Source organism: Papio anubis, chromosome 9, assembly GCF_008728515.1.
Source record: "Papio anubis isolate 15944 chromosome 9, Panubis1.0, whole genome shotgun sequence".
Classification (NCBI taxonomy): Eukaryota; Metazoa; Chordata; class Mammalia; order Primates; family Cercopithecidae; genus Papio; species Papio anubis.
In genome coordinates, this window is record NC_044984.1 from 59,486,329 (window position 1) to 59,514,280 (window position 27,952).

The 27,952-nt window shown below is 39.2% G+C and overlaps 1 protein-coding gene and 1 non-coding gene across 2 annotated transcripts in view; one reads left to right on the plus strand and one right to left on the minus strand.

The window, feature by feature from the left end:
- WIF1 (WNT inhibitory factor 1) overlaps positions 1 to 27,952 on the minus strand; it is a 71,663-nt gene that overhangs the window by 39,319 nt on the left and 4,392 nt on the right. The gene's annotated exons all lie outside the window — the stretch shown is intronic.
- LOC116269117 lies at positions 5,897 to 6,003 on the plus strand. Its single transcript, XR_004176422.1, has one exon. It is a non-coding gene; the product is annotated as a U6 spliceosomal RNA (small nuclear RNA).

Below are 27,952 nucleotides of genomic sequence, written 5' to 3' on the forward strand. Positions count from 1 at the left end.
TTATTTCATACTCTATGCCTGGAGTGTCCACTCCCTGCACTTGTCCACAAAACAAATTTTGACTTACCTCTCCAAGCTGGAATGAGATGTCATCTCTTTGGTAAAACTTCCCTTGCTACAGATGCTTCTTTCCTGTCCCCTTTTCTTCATCCTTACTATTGTACTTATAGTAAAAATCTATTTTCTTGTCTCTTCTCCTTGGCCCCTATCCCAATTAAACTCTCCTCATTGGAAGGGAATTTTTCTCTTCTTATTTGAATCCACAGTGACTAATCTATTTTTTGTGGCTCAAAAACTGTTTCTAAAAAATGAATGCGAACATTGGGTTAAGTTAGTCACTTTTTACCATGTCCATTCAAGTCACGAAATTTCTGCCAAGGCATTGGGTCCCAGTCAGCAGTCAGCGAGAAATGGGAAAAGGAGTCAACAAGGGAGACTAAGTTGGTCCAGAGCTGACTCTTGAAGGGAGAAAGTCAACAGTCCAAATAACAATGGCCACGAGCCTGCGGAGAATGTGGGTGAAATCTGGGCTAGAGTGAGACCAGCTTGGCTTGAATTCTAACTCTACTATTTACTAGCTGGCCTTGCATACAGGCTTAGCCTCACATTCATTCAACACATATGTATGGCATGTGCCAGGCGTAAGGCATTATGTGTGCCTGAGATGCCAAGCTGAGTCAAAACAGACCTAGTATTTGTCCTTATGGAGCTTGCAGGCTGGAAGGGAGCTGATCATTAATCAAGTAAGTAAAAAATTAAGACTGTGATAAAGGGCTTCAGAGAAGTACACGGGGTTCTTTGAGAATGTGTACTTTGGCTTAACTTGGGGGTCAGGAACAGCTTGCTTGAGAAAGGATGGCAGAACTGAGATCTGCTCAGTGAGCAGATTTTAAACAGGTGAAGGAGGGGCAGCTTTTTAAGCAGAGGAAAGATCAGTTGCATAAGCTCTGGGAGGACTCTGGCAAGCTTGAGGAACCCAAGGAAACCAGTGGCTACTTTGCAGTGCTGTTGTGAGGATCAAATAATGCATGTAAAGTAGGTGCAAATGTTGGCACATTGTAAGCAGTCAACAAATGCTAGTTAGTATACACAGGATCAATATAAAGTCCCTTATTGGTGCAGTGTGGTAGCAGGAGTCCCTAGACAGTGGCAATACCCATAGGAAAAAGCAGCTTGGAGATTCCTGGGTGATGGGAGCTGGAGGGGTGTGATCAAGGGAGGGTCTCTGTAATGCATTGTGGGTATAGGGAGTAAGGTTCAGAATGAAAGAAGGGACGGTAAAAATAGTCCCAAACAACCTTCCTTTTCTAGTTCAAGTTAGCACATACAGGCAAAGTTGGAATTATCTTATTTCTTTAACTTTAAAATAAATTAGAAATGTCTTATCAAATTATTAATTTGCAGGAAATTTAAAGGGTAGAGAAACAAGTTAAACTACACCATAAAGATGTAATCAGTAAAATCCAGACTATGGAAAACTCTATGGGGCAAAAACCTAGTTTCTTTAATACAAATTTGAAGGAATGAAAAAAAGAAATACATGGAGAGGAAATCTCCATGTATTTTCCAGAATTATGCAAGACAAGTATTTTATATATTGTGTATATATTCCATATATAATATATATTATACATTACATATATTATTCCCAGTATTATACAAGGAAATCTCCATGTATTTCCCAGTATTATACAAGGCGAAACTACAGAAGAAGTCTTATTCCCTACCTTTGAGAATCTCTGATAATAATGCTATTTGCCTGAACTTAGCTAATAAGAGTATCTGCTTCTGTTTAAATTAAATTCAATATTGTATCCTATATAACCAATTTCCTGTATTACAGTTTGAATAAGGAGAAATCACAGACTAGGTGAAATGGTATTGTGATTAAATTCTACTGTGTTTATATTTCCAAAAGTAAGTTTGATTTTCATAAGTCTTGCCTTTTACCCTAGGAATCCATTTCAACCAATAGCTCTGATCAAAGGTTTAAAAGTGAATTATTTCCAATCAATTAAGAACAAAATCTTTTCCAAATTGAGATACACACAGAAGAGCAAATCATTATATCTGGCTGATCTTTCCATGTTCATGCCTTCTTTCATTCATTCACCCAGTAAATAGTTACTGAGTTTACACCACGTGCCAGGTTCTGCTCTAGGCACTGGGGATGCAGCAGTCAACAAAAGAAGTAAAAACCCTTGGCCCTCATGGAGCCTACTTCTGATGTGATAAAGAAGAGGAGACACATAATTTTTAAATAAATATTTAAATGAACATATAATATATCAAGTAATGACAGGCACTATGTGGAAGACTTCAGTAGAGAAAGATGATAGAGAATAAAATGTGGCACATATACACCATGGAATACTATACAGCTATAAAAAAGAATGAGTTCATGTCCTTTGCAGGAACATGGATGAAGCTGGAAACCATCATTCTCAGCAAACTAACACAGGAACAGGAAACCAAACACCACATGTTCTCACTTATAAGTGGGAGTTGAACAACGAGAACACAGGGAGGGGAACATCACACACTGGGGCTTGTTGTGGGGTGGGGGGCTAGAGGAGGGATAGCATTAGGAGAAATCTAATGTAGACGACGGGTTGATGGGTGCAGCAAATCACCATGGCACGTGTATACCTATGTAACAAACCTGCAAGTTCTGCACGTGTATCCCAGAACATATATATACATGGTAGGGGATTGCTGTTTCAGAGAGGACAGACTCAGAAGACTGCTGGGCTGGGATGTTTTACTAGAGACTGGAATCAAGTGAGAGGGCAAGCTATGCAGATATCTGGGGGAAGAGCAGAGGGAATGCTTAGTGCCAAGTCCTTCAGGTAGCAGCGTACCTGGCACATTCATGAAAATAGCGAAGAGGCCAGTGTGACTGTACCAGAGCAGATGGGTACCATGGTTACGAGCATGCAGCTCAAGGGGAAGCAACGCCTTAACCCACGCAAAGCTGTCTGGAAATCCCAGAGGAGGAACCCAGGAAAGCGCCCATAATAACAAGATCAGTTTTAAACATCATCTGGGGCCAGAGGAAACTCTGTAGGTGACGTCGACTCCTGTCTGCCTCTTACCTCTGATCTCTCTTGTCTATGATCCCGCTCCTGGAGGAACTAGACCCTACTGAGAAGGGTCTACCATGTTGCAAACAACCACGCTGCAGCTAAGGGAGAGGAGAATCTTAACTTTAAATAAAGGTCAGAATTTTAACTACCACACAGGAGATTTTAATTACTGCCATGAGAATAATCTTAGCACTAAAGTAATCAGAGGACATTTTATTATCTCAGGCTGACTACAGAAATCCCGGGATCTGCCTGAGCATATCCAAAGACCCAGAGAGAAAGTAGCCTAGTGATAGGTTTGCAGGAGCCGCTGTGAGAGAGAGTAAAGATCGCTCTGTCTGATTACACATGATGGCATTTTGCTGCTTTGGTGTAATAATTTATGTAAGGATGTTAAGAGTAAAAGAGGGGCAGCAGATCTGCCATTTGTAACGTTAGCCAAACTCACAGTCTGTTTTTTTTGTTTGTTTTTTGCCTGCTTAACACATGTCAGAATATTAGGACACACCTGAACCCTCCTTCATTGCTTTTTACCTATATTAAGTTACACCTTAGCTTTTCAACTTCTAAGAGTTGTTTTCTGCAAATTTTGAGTACTTGCAATTCCTGTTCCTAGATGCATACCTATTTAATGGTAATCACTCTCTTCTGAAAGCACAGCATATGACAGTATTTTACAGTCAAAATAAATGATTATATGACAAATGAGAGCAGACACTATAGTTAGTCAAGTTGATTCATTAAAAATATACATACACACACATAGACACATTAAAGTTGAATCAACTGTCATCTTTTAGTGATGACTGTTGATCTGATGTGATGAGAGTTCCCACACGTGGATAGGTGGATTCGGCTCCTGGATGGTCTGGAACATCGTTAACTCATACAGACTGATTCTGGCCCCGGTTCAAACTTCTAAGCCTTTGTTCTTGAGGCTCAGAGGATGGCTTTGAAGTTCAGGATAAAGCTCTTCTAACACACCATTACCAAAGAATAACCTTTTGATTATGATCTCATGAAAGTATAATCAATAACTTACATAAGTTAAAACCATGGCAAACAGTGATGGTTCTGTAATTGGACCTTTATGAATTCCATATGTTACAATCTCTGCATTAGCTAACAGTTCTGCATAATATACATATCTCTTTCCCAAACATAGTCGCTAAACTTTCTTAAAAGACTATGAAACTTTTCACAGCTACTGTCAGCCTTGAACTCTTCAAACCCCTAAGCGTGGGTGTAGTACCTAAAGGGCAGGATTTTTGGAAAGTCTGAAAGGACAAATATTTCTCCCAGATCCAATAAACAGTCATTTGCGGAAAGCAATTTAATCAAAGACAGTAACTTTTTAACCTAATCGCAAGGCTTGTGTGCTTTGAAAAATATATCGGGGGAAAAAGAAAGACTTTTCCGACAAATCATTGTTAAAATATAAGTGAAAATATATTCATTTAGCAAAGACATGCTCTCATGTGAAGATCCCAAATGCCTGGGAAGCCATTATGTCATTAATCACATTATCTAGGGTTTATATTTGCTTTCTCTTTCTCATTAAGTGAAATTGCATTATTAGCAAATTAGAAAGGTGGGTGTTTAGCGTAGCTAGATTGCCTTCACTTTGGGAGGAAGGGCAGTAAGCATGAAAAAAACAAAACCAACAGAATTTTCTGATCTATCTAAGGGGGCAACAAAGAAGTGTGAATTGAAGGAGCACTTAATGACAGAATAAAAGATATCCAAGGAAAGATTAGTCCCATCTTTTTGTACTAAACATGAGATCTTTAAAGAGAGATGAATATGTAAAGCCAAATGCAATAAATGAAGAGGGCACACATCAAAGGAGTTATTTTTGTGTCTTGGCTTCTTCCTTCTCAATAACTATTACTAACTTCCCTCCCATTCCCCACTCTATCATCACCTTAGTCAATTTTGTTACCTGTTATCATGGATTCTCCTCCTCCTCCTCCTCCTCCTTCTTCTTCTTCTTCTTCTTTTTTTTTAACAAGGTCTTTCTCTGTCACCTGGGCTAAAATGCAGTGGTGCAATTTTGACTCACTGCAGCCTCCATCTCCTGGGCTCAATCCATCCTCCCACCTCAACCTCTGCAGTAGCTGGGACTACAGGTGCATGCCACCACATCAGGCTAATTTTTGTATTTTTTTTGTTTTGTTTCTTGGTAGAGGCAGGGTCTTACTATGTTGCCTAGGCTGGCCTTGAACTCCTAGGCTAAAGCAATCCTCCTGCCTCGGGTCTCCCAAACTACTAGGATTACAGGTGTGAGCCATAGTGCCCAGCTTGAATTTTTCTTTATTTTGGAGCATATTTGAAAGTTGCCAAAGCCAGGTCTGAGCAAATTTGTAGGTCTCTAGATTCTCTAGTTCAAAATAGCATGCTCAAGCAATCCTTGTGGCTCTACTGCCACTATAGAGAACTTTTCCTCTTGTAACTATGTTAGTAGCTTTCAAATTAGAAATACTGACTCACAATGCATTCGTTGTACTCATTTGTATTAAAAATATGATATTTGGCCCCATATCTCCTCTATTTGATTATAATTCCTAGAGGCAGAGATGATAACGATCTATCAGTCTATTTTCAATAGTCCAGTTTATTTTGTAAAGGTAATTTCAAATGTCTTGCACACAAAAAAAGGATGATCAAAGACCAGTAACAGCAAAGGGGAAAGAGATCAGGTTTTTGAATATCTTCAGTATAACTAAAGAAAATATCAGTGAGCTTATTCGGACTCCAGTTGTAATAGAAGGAAATAGGCTACATAAAGAAGAAAAGAAAAGAAACAGATTTTGCTCACTTCGGCAGCACATATACTAAAATTGAAATGATACAGAGAAGGTTAGCAAGGCCCCTGTGCCAGGATGACACGCAAATTCGTGAAACATTCCATATTTTTCAAAACTTAATTCAAGATGGATTAAATACTTAAATGTAAAACCCAAAATCATAAAAACCCTGGAAGAAAACCTAAGCATACCATTCAGGACATAGGCATGGGCAAAGACTTCATGACTAAAACACCAAAAGCAATTTCAACAAAAGCCAAAATTGACAAATGGGATCTAAATAAACTAAAGAGCTTCTGCACAGCAAAAGAATCTATCATCAGAATGAACAAGCGACCTACAGAATGGGAGAAAATGTTTGCAATCTACCCAACTGACAAAGGTCTAATATCCAGAATCTACAAGGAACTTAAACAAATTTACAAGAAACAAACAATCCCATCAAAAAGTGGGCAAAGGATATGAACAGACACTTCTCAAAAGAAGACATAAGTGCGGCCAACAAATACATAAAAATAAGCTCATTATCACTGATCATTAGAGAAATGCAAATCAAAACCACAAGGAGATACTATCTCATGCCAGTTAGAATGGCAATCATTAAAAAGTCTAGAAACAACAGATGCTGGTGAGGATGTGGAGAAATAGGAATGCTTTTACACTGTTGGTAGGAGTGTAAATTAGTTCAACCATTGTGGAAGACAGTGCGGCAATTTCTCAAGGATCTAGAACCAGAAATACCATTTGACCCAGCAATCCCATTACTGGGTATATATCCAAAGTATAATAAATCATTCTATTATAAAGACACACACACACACGTGTGTTTATTGCAGCACTGTTTACAATAGCAAAGACTTGTAGCCAACTCAAATGCCCATCAATGATAGACTGGATAAAGAAAATGTGGCATGTATACACCATAGAATGCTATGCAGCCATAAAAAAGAATGAGATCATGTCCTTTGCAGGGACATGGATGAAGCTGGAATCCATCATTCTTAGCAAACTAACACAGGAACAGAAACCCAAACAACGCATGTTCTCATTCATAAATGGCAGTTGAACAATGAGAACACAAGGACACAGGGAGGGGAACAACAGACACTGGGGCCTGTCAGTGGTGGAGGGCAAGGGGAGGGAGAACATTAGGAGAAACACCTAATGCATGTGGGACTTAAAACCTAGATGACAGGTTCATAGGTGCAGCAAACCACCATGGCACACATATACCTATGTAACAAACCTGCACATTCTGCACATGTATCCCAGAACTTAAAAAAAAAAAAAAAGAAAGAAAGAAACAGATCAATAGAAAAAAACTCGAGGTATCCAAATCAGCAAGGCTGATGTAATCTGATTCATGATTTGTGTGGATGTATGGACACTAAGAGCTCTGAAAACTGGGCCTCTTTTATTCACCTTAAAAAAAAAAAAAAAAAAAAAAAAAGAACAGCTCTGAGAATTATACACCAGTCAGTATCAATATTTGTTTTCATGGCTTTATTAATGGCTAAATGAACAACCTAGATACCAACATAGAGTCACAAGATGCAAGCCATGCCATATTAAATTGATGTCTTTGCTCAAAAGGGAGGACAGGAAACAACAGAGATATCTACCTCCATAGTTACAAAATGGGAAATCTAGCCTCTACCATTCTAGGGGATGGCTAAACAATAGACTTAAGAGCCACACCCAAAGCAAAAACCTGTATCAGCCTGGTGGACACATTGCGTGGTATTTTATTCAGGTTAGTCTCAGAAACCAATCTATTAGATACTCTTGTTAGTGACTTTGACAAAAGATATGATAGAGACATATCTTTGCCTTTATCAATTCCTGATGTTTTCAAAATGTATAGAAATGTATACAAAATGTATACAAATATGAAGGTGCTCACATTGCCTACTTCTTTTTCCTACTTTTCCCACTCCCAGGTCTTATCATTGATTCATACTAGTCTATGTTACTTTTCCTGATCCCTCCAAAATCACTTTGTTTCAAAAAATCAAGTCCTTCCTCAACATTTATTTCTAAATTATCTCCTGCCCAGAGAGTAAATCTTTCCACAGAACTCTTTCTGTTGCCATTTTTATAATTACCTTAGCATTGTCTTTTATGTACTTCTGTCTTTGGTGTTTTCCCTTAATTTTCTTTGATTGTATCATATCACTTGTGTGATATGATTAGAGGAAATTAAAATTCAAAATGTTATAGTATCATAGAGGAAAAACATGTTTACTAAATGGAAGAAGTGAGGAAGAGAGGAGTTGTAATTCTAGGATTGGCAGATTCTGGTGAAAAGAACTCATCTCCAAGAAGGAGCCAAAGTTATAAAACAAATTAAAAGAAGGACAACAGCACATCAGGGTTAGTACATGTTGTGCTAGCATAATGTCTTTCCTGCTCCAGAGGCAGTGGATAAAGTAAGTCAATTTATGGACACAGACTTTTAGAAATAGGTTAACATAGGGTCAGGCCAATTTTTCAAAGTCATGTAAAAATAGTACTTTTTTAAACATATATATTATCTGACTGTTAAACACTTTTCAACTCTGTTTGAAAAATCTGTATCTGTATTTCCTTTTGATGCTGTTGGAATGTCCATAATAAGGAATCTCAGAGAGCTTTGTAAACAGGCCAGTCTTCACAAAGCCCTTCTAAGGGAAAATAGCAGATCACAACACTTATACTACTTTAGAGCTGGAAAAATTCTAAGAGATCATATGGGGAAGTGGAGGACCAGGTAGGTTAATTTACATTTCCAAAGCCCAACCAGTCAGGACTGGCTCAGCATGCTTTCCATGATACCATATGGCCCCCACACAAACTACTTCCATTTTGCTATTGTTCAATACCTACCATGTCCTGGGCACTGTGCTGGGCAAAATGGATCATGGCCAGAACTGAGTCACCAAGTAAGCCTGCAACTAGCCCTCTCAGCTACTGCCTCAGAATTGAACATTAAAGTCTGTGTGTGTGTGTGTGTGTGTGTGTGTGTGCTGGACAACACAAAAACAGATCAATGGCCTTCCCCATACTCCATTCCAGAGAAAAACTGTAGGCAACTTTTTCTCTGCACATTTTATAGGAGTGTGATATGGTGATATTGTATCCTAAGACTGAAGTACAGTGAAAAACTCTGCCCTGGTTGTCAAAAAACATGTGCCCTTTAGCTAGCTCTGTTGCTAACTCCTTCTGAGAAGTCGGTCATCATTTCTAGTCGTTGGTTTCCTCATCTGAAAAGTGAGGTGGTTGAACTAATCTTTAATATTCCCTCCCTTCTAAAAGTGCAGAATTCTAAGGAAGCCCTTAGCAATTTCTTCTAAGATTATATTAATATAGAGTCCTGAGCATTTGGGAAGAGAATATAGCTCATTCTGCGTACATACCTAGGTAGAGAATTGATGAGCTCAAAATAGACTTAGGTCTTAAAGTCCCAGCATAATTGTTCTGTGCTCTCAGTGACCTAAGATCTAATAAGCAATCTTCTTGGAAACACATGCAAACCTAGAAATTTGGTGCATACATCTCTTTGGAGACATATCTTTGCCTTTATCAATTCCTGATGTTTTCAAAATGTATAGACATCTTTTGATAGCCAATTTATGAGATTACTTAGAGTGAGCCAATGGGAATGGTTCAGAATGATTTCCCTCCATCAGATCTGCCCATTTCCCTCCATCAGATCTGCCCATTTCCCTCCTGTTTGCCGCATGTTCACCGCAGCAGATTTTGCTCAAATAAGCCACGTGATGCTCCTGCCTTTGAAGTGGCTACAGAAGATGCTCTGCAGCAGAGGGGCCAGCAGTCTATAAACAATAATTTGTGTATGACTACCAGGCTCCCCTTCTCCCCTACCCGCCACCTTGAACTGTTTTATTGCATAGAGAGCAAATTTAGCAGAAGTTAACAGACACTTCAAAGCCTGAAACAGAGTATTTACTCAGATATCAAGACTGCTGGTTCAAGTGAAGCCAGCTCTTTGGCTGCCTGGGTACTTTCTCCAAAGACTCTCCTGTATCTACTCTTTCCTCTTCTTCCACTTTGATATACAGCTCTGGGAGCACTGATTAGCAAGTTAATTTGCCTTTTCTTTTACAAGCACCCATAAGAATGTATTTGTTAGCTCAGTTTCCTCATTTTTATACAATGTAGTATACACATTCTTTCTCTTAAAAAGTCCTATTTTCCAGCCAGTAATGACAATAACTCTTTGTTTTGACGTTGATCCACTTGTTAATCCCACTCTATTTTGTCCTTAAGAAAATTGAGGAAATAACACCTCTGAGCATTGGGAGAATAAATTGCTTAATATTAAAAAAGAATTTTAAAGCATTTCTACAAAAATAAATGTTCCAAACTCTGTCATTTTAAAATATTTATGAATAAACGCATGTGTACATGTATATGAAGCATACAAAGAAACTCATAAAAATATTTTACTCCTTCATTTAAAAGTAGTAGAAAATATGCTTCCTTATTATGTTCAAAAGGAATTACTTGGTTTATTTTTTAGGAATTACCTACTAGTTTTGTATTTGTAGGCTAGAAGTACAATTTATAATGTAGTATCCATCTGATGGGTCCTGTGTTCACAATTATAGTCATCCCCATGCAAAGCCTCTAAACTTGAGGGATCTTAACAGCCCTGATGAAAAGGGAGGAGGATCACTCACCTACCACTTACTGATCCCCCACTGCCCCCTACAGTATAAAATTCCCACTAAGAAAAACTCGTCCTAACTGAACAAAAATGTAGGCACAAATCAGCAATTATTATTACTACTTGGAAAGCTTCATTTGGAGGATTTTTAAAAAGCAACAAAAGCATACTGAAAAAGAGATTCTTGAATAATTCTGCTGGAAGTATGGAGTAGTCATTACGAGCCATTCAGCAATAATGTATGTGCCAAGAGCCCATAGAATAATTGGCAATTTGACTCAGAAATTCCACTTCTGGAACTCAGTCTTATGGCAGACATCCTAAAACAGAAAAAGTTTTATGCATCAAGTTGTTCCTCACAGTGTTAATTGTAATAGTAAAATATATATACATATATATATATGTAAAATTTAAATAGAATGTTTAAATAAACCACAGAATAGGGCCAGGCATGGTGGCTCACACCTGTAATGCCAGCGCTTTGGGAGGCTGAGGTGGAAGGATCACTTGAGCCCAGGAGTTCAAGACTAGCTTGGGCAACATAGTGAGATCCCATCTCTACAAAAACGAAATAATAAAATACCACAAAATATTGTGTAGCCACTTAAAAAAACCATGTTTACAGAGTATGTAATAACATGGGAAACCACCCTACTGCCCTTAAGCAAAAAACAAACAAAAAGGACACAAATCTTCTTAGGCGAATTAACGATATATGAATGCTCTTTTCCCATTCTTCTTTCTCCTTTTCGGTATTTTCCAAATATTTTTAAGGGTGTGCTAATTTATGATGGAAAAATGTAATGAACTTAAAACTCAGTCAGGATTCATATAAAGAAATAGTTATATCCAGGAAATTAAGTACTACAAACTTTAATGAAGTCCAGTTTATGTTCTTGATGAGTAAAATGTTTTGCAAGTTATAATTACTACAAAGACAACTAGCAATATAAAAACCTCAATTTGTAATAGAGAGACTAAATCTCAGAGTCAATTTCTCAGTTGTTTGTAAAGAGCCAAGCCAGGAATAAATGTCATGAATATCTAGAAAGAAGCTACCATTTGAGGAGGTCTTACAGTATAAGCACTAGTAATACAGTAGTAGTAATTAGTAATTAATTCTGTCTACCGGCCTCAGAGTATAACTCCTAAAGTCTGTTTATTAGTCAAACTGAAGACACTGAAATCAAGCTAATAGAGAAACCAGACAAAAACTGCCTAAAATGAATTTAAGAAATTTTATTAACATTAATCTGGCAAACAGTATTTTGAAAAGTTAATTCTCTCAAAATTTGCTCTATTTTTGTTACAAGTAATTGTATTGTCTATTTTTCTTACTGTGATTTAAATTCAAATGCAAAACTAAGAACAATGCAGAAATGATAGTGACCAATCATAAATCACAGACATTTTAGAACTGGAAAAAAAAAAAAACCCTATAATTTACCAATGAGGACAAAAGTGAAATACTTGTCTGAGGACTCAGATAGCTGGTGTGGGAGCTGGTCTGGGACAGGTCTCCTGAGGTCAGCTCAGTGTGACACTCTTGAGTCCAGAGAGTGGGACACCATTCACTTAGAGGGGCATTTGGGCATCTTGCCAGCATATCCCCCAGCTTGGGATCAGGCAGACCAGCTTTCTTTGACCAAAGTCATTCATTTGACCGAATGACTTTCACCTAGCACTAACAGCTCATTATTACAAAGGGAAGAAAAGACCCTACTTTTTCATTGTCTACCATGTGTCAAGAATTTTGTACACATTATGCAACTGCATTTTGCTGCCATTGTAACGAGTAATTTAATTATTTCCTTTAGTACTTGAAGAAACTGAGGCCCTTAAGAGTTTAGTTGATCAAGATTTAACCTGTGCTGCCTTTTGCTTCTCTTTGATAGTAACTTCTCTCACTGGTGGGCAGTTAAGACAGAATACATGGTATACTGGTCAAAGTTCTCCAGAGAAACAGAACCAATAGGAGTTATATACAGAGATTTCTTATAAGGAAATAGGCTCACATAATTATGGAGGCTGACAAGTCTCATGATCTTCATTTGGCAAGCTGGAGTCCCAGGAAAGCCCATGGTGTAGTTCCAGTCTGATGGTCCTTAAAAGTCAGTGTTTCAGCTGGAAGGCAGTCAAACAGGAGGAGTTCTCTCCCCACAGGAGGGGCAGCCTTTTAGTTCTACTCAGGCCTTCAACTGATTGTTGGAGGCCCACCCACATTAGGGGAGGGCAATCTACTTTATTCAGTCTATGGATTCAAATGTTAACCTCATCCAGAAACAGAAACTCCCTCAAAGACACACACAGAATAATGTATGTGACCAAATTGGGCATCCCAAGGCCCAGTCAAGTTGACACATAAAATTAACATCACATGTGATGTTTTGCCAGTATGTTCAGTTCAGGGCCTTGGACTAGGCAGGCAAGGTCCCCAGGTGTGAATTTATGGAGGCACTCATTCCTAGGCTCATACAAGCACCCTGAGTGCCTTGCTTGCTGTGCCCTAGTCCTGGCCCTCTGTCCTACCCAAAAGGGTAGTTTCAATCACATCTCTTAGCTTGCAGTGTTTCATATTGGGTGGACAACTATCTACAACCAAGTAAATACCATTTGAGAAAAGCCTTGAATATACAGAGTTTCTGAAAGAATGGATGGCAAAAAATATCTAAAATATCGAGTACAAAAATAGATGATGGGTAAGTATGTCTATGCTTACTATGTAATGAAATGGAAATCCACTTATATTTTCCACTCAAAATGTTTCCTTATAATTCGAATAGTATTTATTGACTGGGCCCTTATATATTTCTATTGAAAGGCAAAAGCCTTTCTCTAAATCACAAACACACAAATCTTTTGTGCATTATAGAAAAATGCACAAATATTAAAGATCAGGTTTCAATTATTTTACTTTTGGCTAAAGGCCACTTACTGTAAATTATCAGTTATTCCTCATATTTAGTTATCTAAAGTTTCAGTAATGTATGATTTTTCCTGTTTTTAGGAGGACTGAATGAACTTAACGAGATAAAATAAATGAAAGCTTTTTTTTTTTTTTTTTTTTTTGAGACGGAGTCTCACTCAGTTGCCCAGGCTGGAGTGCAGTGGTGCCATCTCTGCTTACTGCAAGCTCTGCTTCCTGGGTTCACACCATTCTCCTGCCTCGGCCTCCCGAGTAGCTGGGACTACAGGTGCCTGCCACCCCGCCTGGCTAATTTTTTGCATTTTTAGTAGAGACAGGGTTTCACCATGTTAGCCAGGATGGTCTTGATCTCCTGACCTTGTGATCCGCCTGCCTTGGCCTCCCAAAGTGCTGGGATTACAGGCATGAGCCACCGTGTGTGGCCAAAAGCATGTTTTAAATGATTAAGTACATGAAAGGTATCATTACTGTTAGCAGAATAATAGAACAACGTCTTACTTCAATTCAGGAGAGCTGTACCAATTTACACTTCATCTCTCAGTTTATGAGTGAATGCTTCCTCAAATTCTAGACAATATTGGACATGCAATAAACTCTAAACTCAAGCCTGCAGATAACTGAGAAACCAGATAAATGTTCAAACTTTGGGAATCAAAAATATTCAGCCAGTCTGGATTTTGCTCTATTTGGCTTCTGAACTAGATCTTGGATATGATGATTTGATATATATAGGACTCTATAAATGAAACTACGTTTTTAAAAATTGATTTGAGTGGACAGGTAGGCCTACCCCTGTGTAATACAGAGGTAAAATAATATACACGTATGTACATGTATCTTGGCATTTGAGTGCTAGAGTTCAAACCCAAGCTCTGCAGGTGACTAAGGTGTGACCTTGGGAAAGTTGCTTAATTTCCTTGTGGCTCTAACTTCTCACATGTTTAATGGAAATAAAAATAGTAGCTTCAAGCCCAGGTGACTTGGTGGCACCCTGTCTCTACACAAAAGTTTTTAAAAACTGGGCATGGTGGTGCATACCTGTAGTCCCAGCTACCTGGGAGGCTGAGGTGGAAGGATCGCTTGAGCCCAGGAGGTTGAGGCTGCAGTAAGCCATGTTCATGCCACTGTAATCCAGCCTGGGTGACACAGCAAGACTCCACCCCACCACCAAAAAAATGAGTGCCTTTAGTTCATAGAATTGGTCCCAGTGATAAATGAGATAATCCATGTAAATTACCTTAGAAGAGTAGCTGACAGACAGTAAATGTCCAATATACGCCGGTTCTTATTATTAGGTTAAATCACATAAAATTCAAGCATTTTGACCTATTAAAAAAGACAATTTCAAGCAAGTGCAACCAATACTTACTAAAGTCACTCTATTTTAACTTCCTCTAAAAGTATAAACTCTTCTTGGTCAGGGTCTTTATTTAAACTCACCCTCCACAGCACACAGCAGGATACCCTTCATATGTACACAACAGAATGTCTAAATAATACAGATGAAGATTCAGAAATATTCTGATTTCAAAGAGCTCAAATTGCAATTCATCATGGATTCTGCAGTCAGACTACCTGAGTGTACACCTCGGCTCTACTGCCTACTAGCTGTGTGACCTCAGGCAAGTTATTTAACCTTTTTGTGATCAAGTTGTCATTTTTGTAAAATGAGAATATCAGTAGTGCTTATCTCATAGGGCTGTGAGAATTAAATTAGATAATGATAAAAAGTGATAAGCACAATGACTGGCACATGAGCAATACCTAATAAGCATTAACCATTTTCCTCTATTTTCTTCTGCTACTCCTCCTCCTTCCACCCCACCACCCCTTCTTCTTGTTTGGTTCATAATACAAGGTTTACAGACCAAAATATGATTTTAACATTCTGTAAGTAAGTAAATTTCTCATTCTAGCGATCAACTCTTTTCTCATTAGAGCATAAAGAGTAAAAGACCAGTAAAGTCCATCTGTGACAATTTTATACTTTTGATAAGTATTTAGGAGTCAGGGCGTAAGAAACGCAAAGCTGAATATATGAAGTAGCTGAAGAAATTGGGGGTGTTTATCATAAAGAAAAGATGGTTTGAAGGGGATGGGAGTGGTCTCAAATGCCTATGGTCTGATTTCAAATAAGAAAGGGGTTAAAACATACTCCAGTGACTCCAGAGGACAAGGAGAGGACCAAGACCAGGAATTGCTGATGTGACCAGGATAATAGAGGTAGAGCTCCAATTGGGATTTTGGGTTCAGCTGTGTCTCTGGTAGTCTGTGGCACCCACTGGCATGCATGAGATGCCAAGGACCCACTAATGGGGAGTTTGTTTATGCAGTTGCCTAGGAAATAAGGGGGAAGGAAGTTAGAGGTACACATTTGTACTAAAAGATTCTAAGGCCTAGCCCTAAGGACCAGGCCTGATTTCTACAGGGACATGGGCTGAAGAAAATTAACATTGGTGTATTTCACTGGGATCAGGGTATTAAGCCATGTTGCCTGTATTGGTCTGTTTTGTGTTGCTATAACAGAATAGGCTGGGTAATTTTAAAAGAGTTTATTTAGCTCCTGATTGTGGTAGCTGGAAAGTCCAAGAGCATGGCACTAGCATCTGCTTGACTTCTGGTGAAGGCCTTGTGTTGTGTCACAACATGGCGGAGAAGCAGAAAGCAAGCGGGTACGTGCCGACTAAGGGAAATGAGGGATTTTGTGGGGGCTTGGACTAGTGCACCAGGGTGTAGCTGAGAACGCTTGACCCACTTTCTAAGAACCCACTTTCATGGAAACTAATCCAGTCTCACAAGAGCAAGCACTCACCCACTACTGTGACGCTGGTACCAATAGATTCATGAGGGATCTGCCCCCATGACCCAAACACCTCCCACCGGGCCCCACCTCCCAACACCACCACACTGGCAATTAAACTTCAAGAGGGGTTTTTGCAGGGACAAACTACACCTAAACCATTGCACTGCTTTAGGTAACAAGTGACAAAGTTCAATGCCAAATGAAGGAAAGGGGTAGACTCTTCTCCATTTCTGCACAGGACACCAAGCTGTTCTGAGGCCATAAGTCCTATAGAGAATACAGGCCAGCTTGACCCTTGCGTGTTTACAGCTTAAGAAGGATGGACAGATTGCACTCAGATCTGAGAAGCAGACTTCTCACCAGTGGCACCATGGGTCAGGATATCTCCATTCAGGATGGTGTGTGTGGAACTCTTCCAAGGACTCACAGAATTAGCTGGTCTTTGCAAGGGAAAAAGTATGAGTAAATGAAACAGAACTCCTACACGAGCAATAAGGACAGGTCAGCACTTCAGAGTACAAATGCAAGGTAGGAATCTCCAAAAGTAAGCCCACAGACTGGTAGAGTCCAGGGATATTCAAGTTATACTGGGAAGACAGATTTGGACTCATTACAAAAACAACTTTCTAAGATTAACAGAATCATATATATACACATATATATGATTATATAACTCATGATTAGTTAACTCATGTGATTTAACATATATATTTAACTCATGTGATTTAACACACACACACACACACATACACACACACACACACACACACATATATATATTATTATTATTTTTTTTGAGATGGAGTTTCACTCTTGTTACCCAGGCTGGAATGCAGTGATGTGCCTCGGCTCATTGCAACCTCTGCCCCCTAGTTTCACATGATTATCCTGCCTCAGTCTCCCAAGTAGCTGGGATTACAGGTGCTCGCTACCACGCCTGGCTAATTTTTGTATTTTTAGTAGAGATGGGGTTTCACCATGTTGTCCAGGCTGGTCTTGAACTCTTGACCTCAGGTGATCCACCTGTCTCGGCTTCCCAAAGTGTTGGGATTATAGGCATGAGCCATTGCGCCCATCCCAAAAATATTTTTTAAAGCCCACCTTAATGAGCTCCCTGCCACTGGGCATGTTCAACTAGAGGCTGAGAGACCACAATTCATTGATACTTTGGAGAAAGATTGAGCTCACTGAGTTAGATGAGCTCTGGAATCTCTTCCAATTCTGCTCTTCTATGTCTTCTAAAGATACAGCCAGAGAAGGCAAAGAAGAAATTGGATGAACATGGAGAGATAACTCAAAACTTGATTTCTGCCTAAATTTAAGCAATTACTTAAAAGAAAAAGAATATGTAATCAGTATGTAATGAATCATTCACATTTTTAATGAGGGTAAGTTCTAACTTTTGATGAGTTTTAAGTGTATCAGTGGCAATAAATTTGGGAAACTTTATTTTCCAACCTACTGAATATAGTAATGGTCTATTGAAATGAGTGAGATAAAGATCACAAATGGGCTTCTGTTATACAGAGAGCACCTGCGGGCTTAAAAAAAAATGTTGAGATGAAAAATTCCATAAAGTAACTTTTACATTGCCATCTGCTGGTTACTGCTGTAAGTGACAGCAATATAAATACAACCTCAAATCCTAATTGAGTTCTAACTGCGAATAAAAATATTGATTGCTTCAACGTGCTTCAAACATGCAGGAATCAAAGTAATTCTACATGTCTATTGGGATCCATCTGGTTATTGTCTAAAGTAGGAGATGTCCTGGCCTGGCACAGTGGCTCATGCCTGTAATCCCAGCACTTTGGGAGGCCAAGGTGGACTAATTACTGAGGTCAGGAGTTCAAGACCAGCCTGGTCAACATGCTGAAACCCTGTCTCTACTAAAAATACAAAAATTAGCTGCGCATGGTGGCTCCTGTAAACCCAGCTACTCAGGAGGCTGAAGTGAAAGAATCGCTTGAACCCAGGAGACAGAGGTTGCACTGAGCTGAGACAGCGCCATTGCATCCCAGCTTGGGCAACAGAGCGAGACTCCATCTAAAAAATAAAAAAATAAAAAAATAAAGTAGGAGATTTCCTACCTGGACTTGGCTTCAGATGTGAATTCTCCCAGTGGTGCATCCATTATTGATACTGAAATAGCCCTTGGAAACAAGCATCCTAATAAGCCCTAAAATATACGTTTATTTGGGCCTGTCTTCAGCTCCCACAAACAAGTTTCCTCAAGGGTTGTTCCAGATGTTTCATGTGGAAGAGCTGACTTGCTCTGTCACCTGGTGGTATAGTGACATTTGTCATATTCATCTCCAAAGAATTAATGGCAAGTGGAAGACAGACTATATTAGGCCCAATTATCTCAAATACATAAAAGCCATGAAGTTAAGCAGAGCAAAAGTTGTTCCACTTGTTAGTATCTTAGTTTGACAGTCTCAGGGTATGCTCTGAAGAACACCAGGAAGCCTATGCAGATAATGCACTCCTCCCCCAGCTGAGTTAACGCTCCTTTCTCAGTACTTTCATTGCACCTTGTTCATACTGCAATTATAATACGTTTAATATTGTATTGTTAGATGGGTAATATCTGTTTCCACATTAGATTGTGATCCCTTTGAGGGCAAGCATCATATCCAATTTACATTAGTCTTGTTCGTGTTCAACCTAAGCTTTGGTATTAGATAGGACCTGAATAAATATTTACTGAGTGGAGGTCAGAAGAAGGAAGGGTGATAGGGAGGATGAGAAGGAGAAGGAGGATTCACTCTTCAAAATCAATGTTTCTATTCTCTACTTCATGTCTTAGCTTCAGAGTCAATTTTTTTTCAATTGTCTACTACACTTTGCAATCTGAATGTTCAGTAGGAAATATGTATCCAGGAATTTCCAAATGGATCCCCGGGTGTTTGCAGCCCAAACTGTTCTGCCTTTGCTGTAGTAATTGATTTCTTAGTTACGACATCATTATCCATCCAACAGTCTCAGAGCCATCCTCTATTCCCTCATTTCCATTAACACCTATGCTCAATAAGTCCTGTTGATTGCACTTTCCCTCCCTCTCCACTGCCTGCCTTAGTTCAGGTGCTCCTCACCTTTCGTGGTATCTCAGATAATTTCCTAATTGGCTCCTTGTCCTTAGTCAAGCATCCCATCATCTACCTCCATCTGTCACCAAAGTTACCACTCATAGACAGAACTGTTGAATATCCCTGGACTTTACCAGTCAATAGGCTTACATTTAGAGAGTCCTACCTTACATTTATACTCTGAAGTGCTAACTTGTCCCTTCTATTGCTCCTGTAGTAACTCTGTTTCATTTACTCTTACTTTTTCCCTTGCAAAGACCAGCTAATTCTGTGAATTCAGATACAACATTATTATCTACTTTTAAGCATTCAATGACTCTAATTATCTATAAGACAAAGTCAACTGTGGCATACCTAAGTTGTCATAATCTTTCCCAAACTTATTTCTTAGACCCATATTCCTCAGTTCTGTTCCATAAAACCTACTGTTCTAAATAATTGTCATTTTCCAATTACACCAATGATTCTCAGTTATATGTACTTCCCTATGGGTTATTCATTATACTTAAAGTGCTCACCTCAACCCCACCTGCCTTGGCCACTCTGCCTACTAAACATCTTTCACGACTCAGGTCTGCTGTTACCTCCTTGGTGATGTCTTCTCCAGCAGGTAAGTAATTGCAAATTTACCTAATCAGGAGCAAAATCCTCAGCTTTATATTCCCATAGCATCTTTCTTAGGGCATTATGACCTATATGAAGTCTCTCTACAAATTAGGTGGAAGTTCCCCCTCTGGACAGAGGCAGCTCTGTATCCAAACTTGAGAAGTGAGGTGTGGGCTGGATTTCAGCTCCCACTTGCCCCTTTGGTTGGGTTCCCATATACATACATAATATCACAGTTACTATGATTGCCTTAATGATGCCACAGTCTTCTCTCCAGCTGGTGACTTCCTGAAGCCAGTTAGATCAGTTAAAACTCGTATTCTTAGGACCAAGGACATAGTAAGCACTGAAAAATGTTCTTTGAATTGTTGTTTTTTGGAATGAGAAGATATTCCAAAAGTTGTCAGAGCAGATCTGAGGAAAGTCTCTGAAATATATAAATATGTAGTGTATATAAATAGGTAAGTGTTCTTACCTATGTGATCTTGGGCAAGTAACTTAATTTCCTTCTTCTCTTGTTTCCTGGTCTACAAATTGGGAATAAGAAATGCCTGTCTCAGGTTACTATGAAGATTCACTGAGAGGTGATCTGTAAAGCACTCAGAAGAGTGCCTGGCCCAGAGTATATACCATGTAACTAATGACAGTAATAGGATAGACAAAGGGTATTCGGAGGTGAATCTTTTAAAATTTGGCAACAAATAATACAATTTTGGAGAAGAGAATCTTTATGCTTCGATTTCTGAAAATCTGAAGACAGATCGTGCATTTGTAGAAATATATTACTATTAATGTTAAATGACTGCAGATGTTTTAGTTCAGAGATAGAATCATAACATTTTAGAATTTGAAAGTTTAGAGATAATCCAAATTGCTTTTCTTATACATAAAAGTGTTGGGGCCCAAATGGGTTAAGTGACCTTTCCACAGTGTTTCTCCATCTGGCCCTGACCACATGTCCAGCCTCATGTCATCATCTCTCCCCTACCCCCAGCCCCCAGTGTTCTCCTTTCCACACACCAAGTCCCAGCCTCATTAACATTTCCCAGAGTGCACTTTCACAACTCTGTTGCCCCTGCTTGTGATAGCCTTTCTCCCTGTGCCTTCCTCCCATCTCAGCTCATTAAACAACTTCACGAACATCCTTTGAGCTCCAGTTCCACTGTTACATGTCTCCTCGGTGAAGCCTTCCTCTACTCCCCCAGCCCAAACTAGGTGCATTAAACCCCCAGCCCAAACTAGGTGCATTAAACCTAAAACTAGAAGCTCTGTGTTCATACATTTATTTCGCACTTGTCAGAGCAAGGGCTCTGGATCCTGGCTGCCCAGGTTTAAATCCCAGCTCTGACACTTACTAGTTGTGTGACCCTGGTCCTCTGTGCCTCAGTTGCCTTATCTGTCCAATGGGAATCATAATGAGACCTACCACGCTTATTCATTCAGTCAACAAATAATTATCAGCTGCCTACTATGTGCCAGGAGCTGTTCCAGGACCTGGAGATATATGATGAACAGGACCAAGCCCTTGTCCTTACATTGAATGGATGAGTTAATCAATTAAAACCTATTATAATCAAGTATTACCATTATTCTAAGAGCCATGAAGAAATATACAGTAGAGTAGGAGACTCAGAGTGATGGAAGGAATGGTGGCTGTTTTATTAGAGAGGGGAGTCAGGGGAAGCCTCTCAGAGGAGTGACATTTAATCAGAGACATAGGGGAAGCCAGGGAGCAAGCCCTGCAGAAATCTGAAGGGAGTGCATTCTAGGCAGAGGAAACTTCACGTGCAAAGGCCCTGAGGCAGGAAAGGTGAGCTTGGGGTTGGGAGACAGGATAGCTAACAGGGCTATTGCCAAGTCAGTGAACCAGAGCAGAGGAAATGAGGCACTCCTTATTCCTGGCACCAAGATTTTCAGATTTTTATCTTCTAAATATTTCTCCAACCTGTTTTTTCCTCCTCTTCAACCCTGATCTCCTCTCAATCCCAGATTTCTCTCCTCACAGTTGAGCTACCCTCAAAACTACCCTCCACTCTGTGACGGGATAATCTAAACATGTATCTCCAACCCCATTTTCCACTGCTTTCTAATTTTTCATTATCTGACCTGCCACTGCTTATAGACTAAAGTCCCAGATGCCTTCACATGATGGACAAACCCCTCTAGAAGATAGCCCTGATTACCTCTCCACTTCCTACCTGGTACTGGACACTCCAACCACACCAAAGTACCAGTTCCCCCAGAAAACTCTATTTCTGGTCTTTATGCCTTGCCTCAAGCTGTTTCCTTTCCCTAAAAACCATCCCCTCTTCCACATTTTTGCTTGGCTAACTCAATAGTGAGACTCAGCTCTGGAGTTACTTCTCCTCTATGCCCACATCATCCCCTGGGAGTACTTCAGTACTTCCACAACATCACTTTGCAGGAATCGTTAAGAGGATATGCTTATATATCTGTCTCTCCAGTTAGCTTCTAATTTTCTCAAGAGCAGAGAACTAGTTCTTAATCATGTTTTACCCCCAGGGCATGATTTGTGTTCTGGCCCAGGGCAGCTAAGCAAACTACATTCATCTCCTTTCTCATGCTGCCAGCTTAGGAACTTACCCTCCTGCCACTGTCCCTTTGTCCCAGACCTACAACACACAGCTGCCCTGTGAGATTTTATTCAGGTGAATGGGTTTCAAAAGATGCCTAACAATTTCCAAGATTCTTTCATCACATTCATCTAAAAAATCCAAAAAGAAGAAAAAATGTACAGTTCAGAAGGACAGACATCCATATGTCTAGCTGAGAAAAACAGGGAAGGACAGTAATTGTCCTGTGACTTTAGAGTTTGTGCTAATAGTAAGTTTTAAAAGGAAATCAAATATTTGAAGATGCAGGCTTATTTTAAATAAATCCGTTTCCAGTGTTCAGCTTCTCATTTTGTAAACTTAAGGATCACTTGCCAACTTTAATTTCTATACTTCTCTTGTACTTTTCCTGGTACTTAAAAAGGTAGTGTAGAAGTTGAGAATAGATGCTAAGTCAATTCTTTTTCCAATTAACATATTATTTTCCTTATTTAAGCTCCCTTTTATGTTATGTTCAAAGTTCTAGACTCCATTAAAAAATGAAATTAGTTTTAGTTCTATGTACACACAAAAATAATTTTTTTATAGTTCCAGGCTCTAATCTCACACATGCGCGCACACACACACACACACACACACCCCATCCTGGAGCTGAGAGGTGAGACTAATCATTGCAACTCTTTTGAAAGTTTATTAAGAAAGAAGAGCTAAATGAGGGTTGTGGAAAAACTGTTGCCGACCCAACACACACTCAACAATTTACTCAATACAAATTTGCAAGATGTTGCGTCTACTCTATCCATAGCCAAGAAGAGAGAAACTTCCCTGAGTTGTTTCTATCTTCTACTTCTCTTCCCCGAGACTCTCTCTCCATTATTTGGCCCTGACCTCCCTTCACTGGGCTTCCATTACTTTTCAGATGAGATACAAAGCCCCTTAGGATCACCTAGAATATGTTTTCCCCTCTAAGACCTCTAAGCATTAGGACAGCCTGAGATCTCCCCTGGGAAGGCATTTTCCTCCCTTGTTGATGGGACTCATCCTTTGGGATTAATTCAAACATCACCTGCTCAGTGAGCTCAGCGAAGTGGCCCCGGCTCCCTTCCTTCCCCTGGCAGGAAGAAGAGTGGCTTCCTTTGGCCCTCCAGCCAATCCTGTACTTCCTAACCTCATTTGGATGAGTGAGATTAATATTTGTTTTCTAGAGTACAAGCTCCTAGAGGGCAGGTACTGGGTTTATTTCTCTTTGTATGCTCTGCACCTAGCTCTGTATTTGTTGATTAAGTGCTTGAGTCGGAGAGAAAGGCTGCACGGGAGAACAACTTGCCATCCACCAAGGTTCTATAGGAATGTAAGCAAGTTACTCACATGTAACTTTACGGAATTGGCTAAATTACTGCAGTAAAAGAATCCCTGAACTGACAAGGCCTCCTCCAGAGGTCCGGCAACAGGATAAGGGATATTTTCGCTGAACTAAGTCCTCAAAGTTTTTCCCTAACCACACCCATCTTATTCATCAGGGACAATTAAGTTAAATCAGTTCGATCCAAAACAAAATGCTTTATTGGATATCATACCTTTCTGCTTCACCACAACAATTTCAAAGATTTTATTTGTGCAAGCCATTTAGAATCAGGAATAAATAGGGAGGGTGCCAGCGGAGGGTTTGTTTACATGCTTTTACACCACCGTGAAAGGAAGACATAGCAGAGTTTACATATATGCCATGTAAATTGCCATCGAACCAGATGTGGCTTACAAGGTACCTTGTAACTCATCTCCTCTAAGCAATAAAGGCCTTTTTTCCTTCTGGCAAAAGTTTGAGAAACTTACTGCTGTTTTCTATCAGCAGATACAACAGATGGCTGGCACATGCCTGCTTTGCTAAATGAAATGGGCTTTCTGCAGAATTACTCTTTGATCCCTAGTGGCATGTCTACAACACCACAATGCAAAATACCACAGCATAGCAGAATCTAAACATTAAAGGTTTAAAGTTGTGCTTTTGATATGAGTACCTCCTGAAAAAAATCATGCCCACAGTATGTAAACATATTTACATTCCCACTTTGAAACCATGGAACAGGGGTCAGAAAATGAGGCATTTCCTCCATTTGGTGACATAAAACCACTATTAAGGTATGACGGCAAACCCCTGGAGTGCAAAGGTATGAAACCACTTGGGTCGTAACTACCAAAACAATCATAACTCTATTAGGAAAAAATGTAGACAGTACACATTAAGGGAGTTCCGTAATAATAAGTGTTACCATAACTGCAGGGTTGGAAAGAAGTGTTTAAGGGTGTTTGACAGTTCCTTTGAAGTTGGAGGGGGAATTCTTGAATTAAAATTTACCCTATTTTTTATTTTTTTGGTTTATGTCAAAGGGAGAAAGAAAGAGGAAAAAAATACTTTTAATATAAGTCTCTAACTCCAGTCCAATGGGAAACTTGAGATTGCAAACTGTAGCCAATGTAATGGGACCAGTGTTACATCATATCAAACACTATATTACAGAAACAGATCAGTAGGATGATTCTGTTTTTTATAAAATTAGCAATTATGTGAGTCCATTGTCAGATAAATGGCCTGTTTCTGTTTTCCCTTTTTTCCAATGGTGCTTTTCTCACTTTAAAGCTGAATTTGGATGATACTGACTGGAATCATTCACAAAGATACCAGTATCCAGACAAAGTTCTTAAGCCTTTGTTGTATTTGATTTTTAAATTATTATTGTTGTTACTTCTGACAGTTCTCAATAATTCAAGAAGTTTTTTTAAATTGATAGGGAGCTAGGCTAGTGTCACTAACTCATTTGTAACAAACCTTACCTGTAGGAAAATGTTTCACTTGATACGCTGTCTCTTCAGCATATCTAATATTTTCTATTTTCAGTGGTTATACATAAAAACAAACACATTCCTGCAGTTTAACTCCATAAAGCCAGTTATTATACAATATACACATGACCTCCCACATCCCCAGGGCAGCAGACAAAATTCTCCTGTTCTTCTCCTGTATCCACAGCAACACTTCAGTTTTGTTTTTAAACATCTGTAGATTCAGAAAAATGAAGCTACCCCACTGACTTTTAGTGGTTACAAGAATTCTGCACACTATACACTAGAAAAAGCTCACTTTAAGATCTGGACCTGTTGGTACAGATGTCTAGAGCTTGCCTAGCAATCCAGGTGGTAGGTTTGAAATTAATATTGGTTGATTATCATCACTCAGAGAATTTCTATTCCATAGACACCAATTTCACTCCAACCCTTGCCATCCATCTTAGAAATCCAGGCCCTTGGTCACAAGGAGGTTGGAAAGCTAGTACAGATGGCTCAGCATAAATCCACTGTCACTGCTAAAACAAAATGAAACAAAAGAAAACAAAACAAAAGCAACATCAAAAGGGATGCCCTGTTGTTAACTAAGTACTAGATTCATAGTACCTTAGCATATTTAGGCAGGTGATAGAACATATTATAGTTATCAAGATCAAGTCTATGAGACCCTTGTAAGTAAAGATCTATTTATATAACCTACCTAAATAAAAACATTTTGGTCTTACACCAAATTGGTTCATATGGAAATCAGCAGTGGTATCCTAATGTTTGATTCTGATTTGTCTAACAAAACTTCTCATTAAATTTTTACTTGAAAGTCATTGGGCTTAGAAAGGGTTATTTTCCAAATAAAATGTTTAATTAGTGCCTTACTTAGAAAAACTAAAATTATTGCTCATGGCCCCTGCCTGTCTCAAATTTAGAGAAAAAGAATAAAGCATGCCTCATTGAAAAATATCATCTATTGAAAAGCTTTATACAAGGATAAAGAGTATTTTCCCTTAATTACTAAAAATCCATTAAGGCTAAGCTTTTGCAGTAGAAATTCTTCTCTCATCTAAAAGCCTTGAGAAGAGGCATGTCAGAAAATGAGTATCAGGTTAAATGGAGACAAAGTTGTCCATGAAAAATGGGAATTGCAGGGAGAGGGAGAATTCAGGAAAAATGATTTCAGGCAAGAAAGATTTGGGCAGACCTCAAAAGAAATTGATGAGAATCTGATGAGCATTAATAAATTCTTTGGTCTCCATAGTTACGATGACCCATGACAGTCATTGGTGTTATCATTTTGTTGAGTGATAAGCAGTGTAAAAATGATACCAGATAATAAATTATTTATAATACAAAATATCATACAATTTTAAACTCACACACTTTTTATACACATTTGATGTAAAATAGTTTTTAAAATTATAAATGAATTCATTGTAGAAAAACCAAAACATAATAGATGAAGATGTAACTGGTATTTACATCTTGGAAGATCAGATGTTGAGCGAATGATTTTTTCTATGTCTGCCAACTTATTTTGTAATGGAATCAAACAGAATACACTATATTATAGACCAGGGGTCCCCAACCCTTGGGCCACATATCAGTGCTGGTCCATGGCCTGTTAGGAACCAGGCCGCAAAGCAGGAGGTGAGCAGTGGGTGACTATTCCCCATCGCTTGCATTACCTCCTGAGCTCTGCCTCCTGTTAGATCGGCAGTGGCATTAGGTTCCCATAGAACTGTGAACCCTGTTGTGAACTGCACATGTAAGGGATCTAGGTTATGCACCTTTTATGAGAATCTAATGCCTGATCATCTGTCACTGTTTCTCATCACCCTCAGATGGAACCATCTAGTTGCAGGAAAACAACTCAGGGCTCCCACTGATCCCACATTATGGTGAGTTGTATAATTATTTCATTATATATTACAATGTAGTAATAAAAGAAATAAAGTGCACTATCAATGTGATGCACTTGAATCATCCTGAAACCATCACCCTTCCCTGGTTCATAGAAAAATTGTCTTCTACCAGGCGTGGTGGCTCACGCCTGTAATTCCAGCACTTTGGGAAGCCGAGGTGGGTGGATCACAAGGTCAGGAGTTCGAGACCAGCCTGGCCAACATGGTGAAACCCCGTTTCTACTAAAAATACAAAAATCAGCTGGGCGTGGTGGCACGTACCTGTAATCCCAGCTACTCAGGAGGCTGAGGCAGGAGAATCGCTTGAACCTGGGAGGCAGAGGTTGCAGTGAGCCAAGATCACCCCACTGCACTCCAGCCTGGGCGACACAGCGAGACTCTGTCTCAAAAAAAGAAATAAAAAAATAAAAAAATAAAATTGTCTTCCGTGAAACCAGACTTTGGTGCCAAAACGGTTGGGGACCACTTTTATAAACTACTTATTTTGCATGAGAATCTTCCCATGGCCCCAAATGGATGTCTAGAATATCCTTATAACTGCTTCATTTTATTCTTCTGCCACTATTGCTGGACCCTAAGTTGTATCTATTTTTTAATTTTTATAAACATCATGATGAGGAACACTCTTGGACC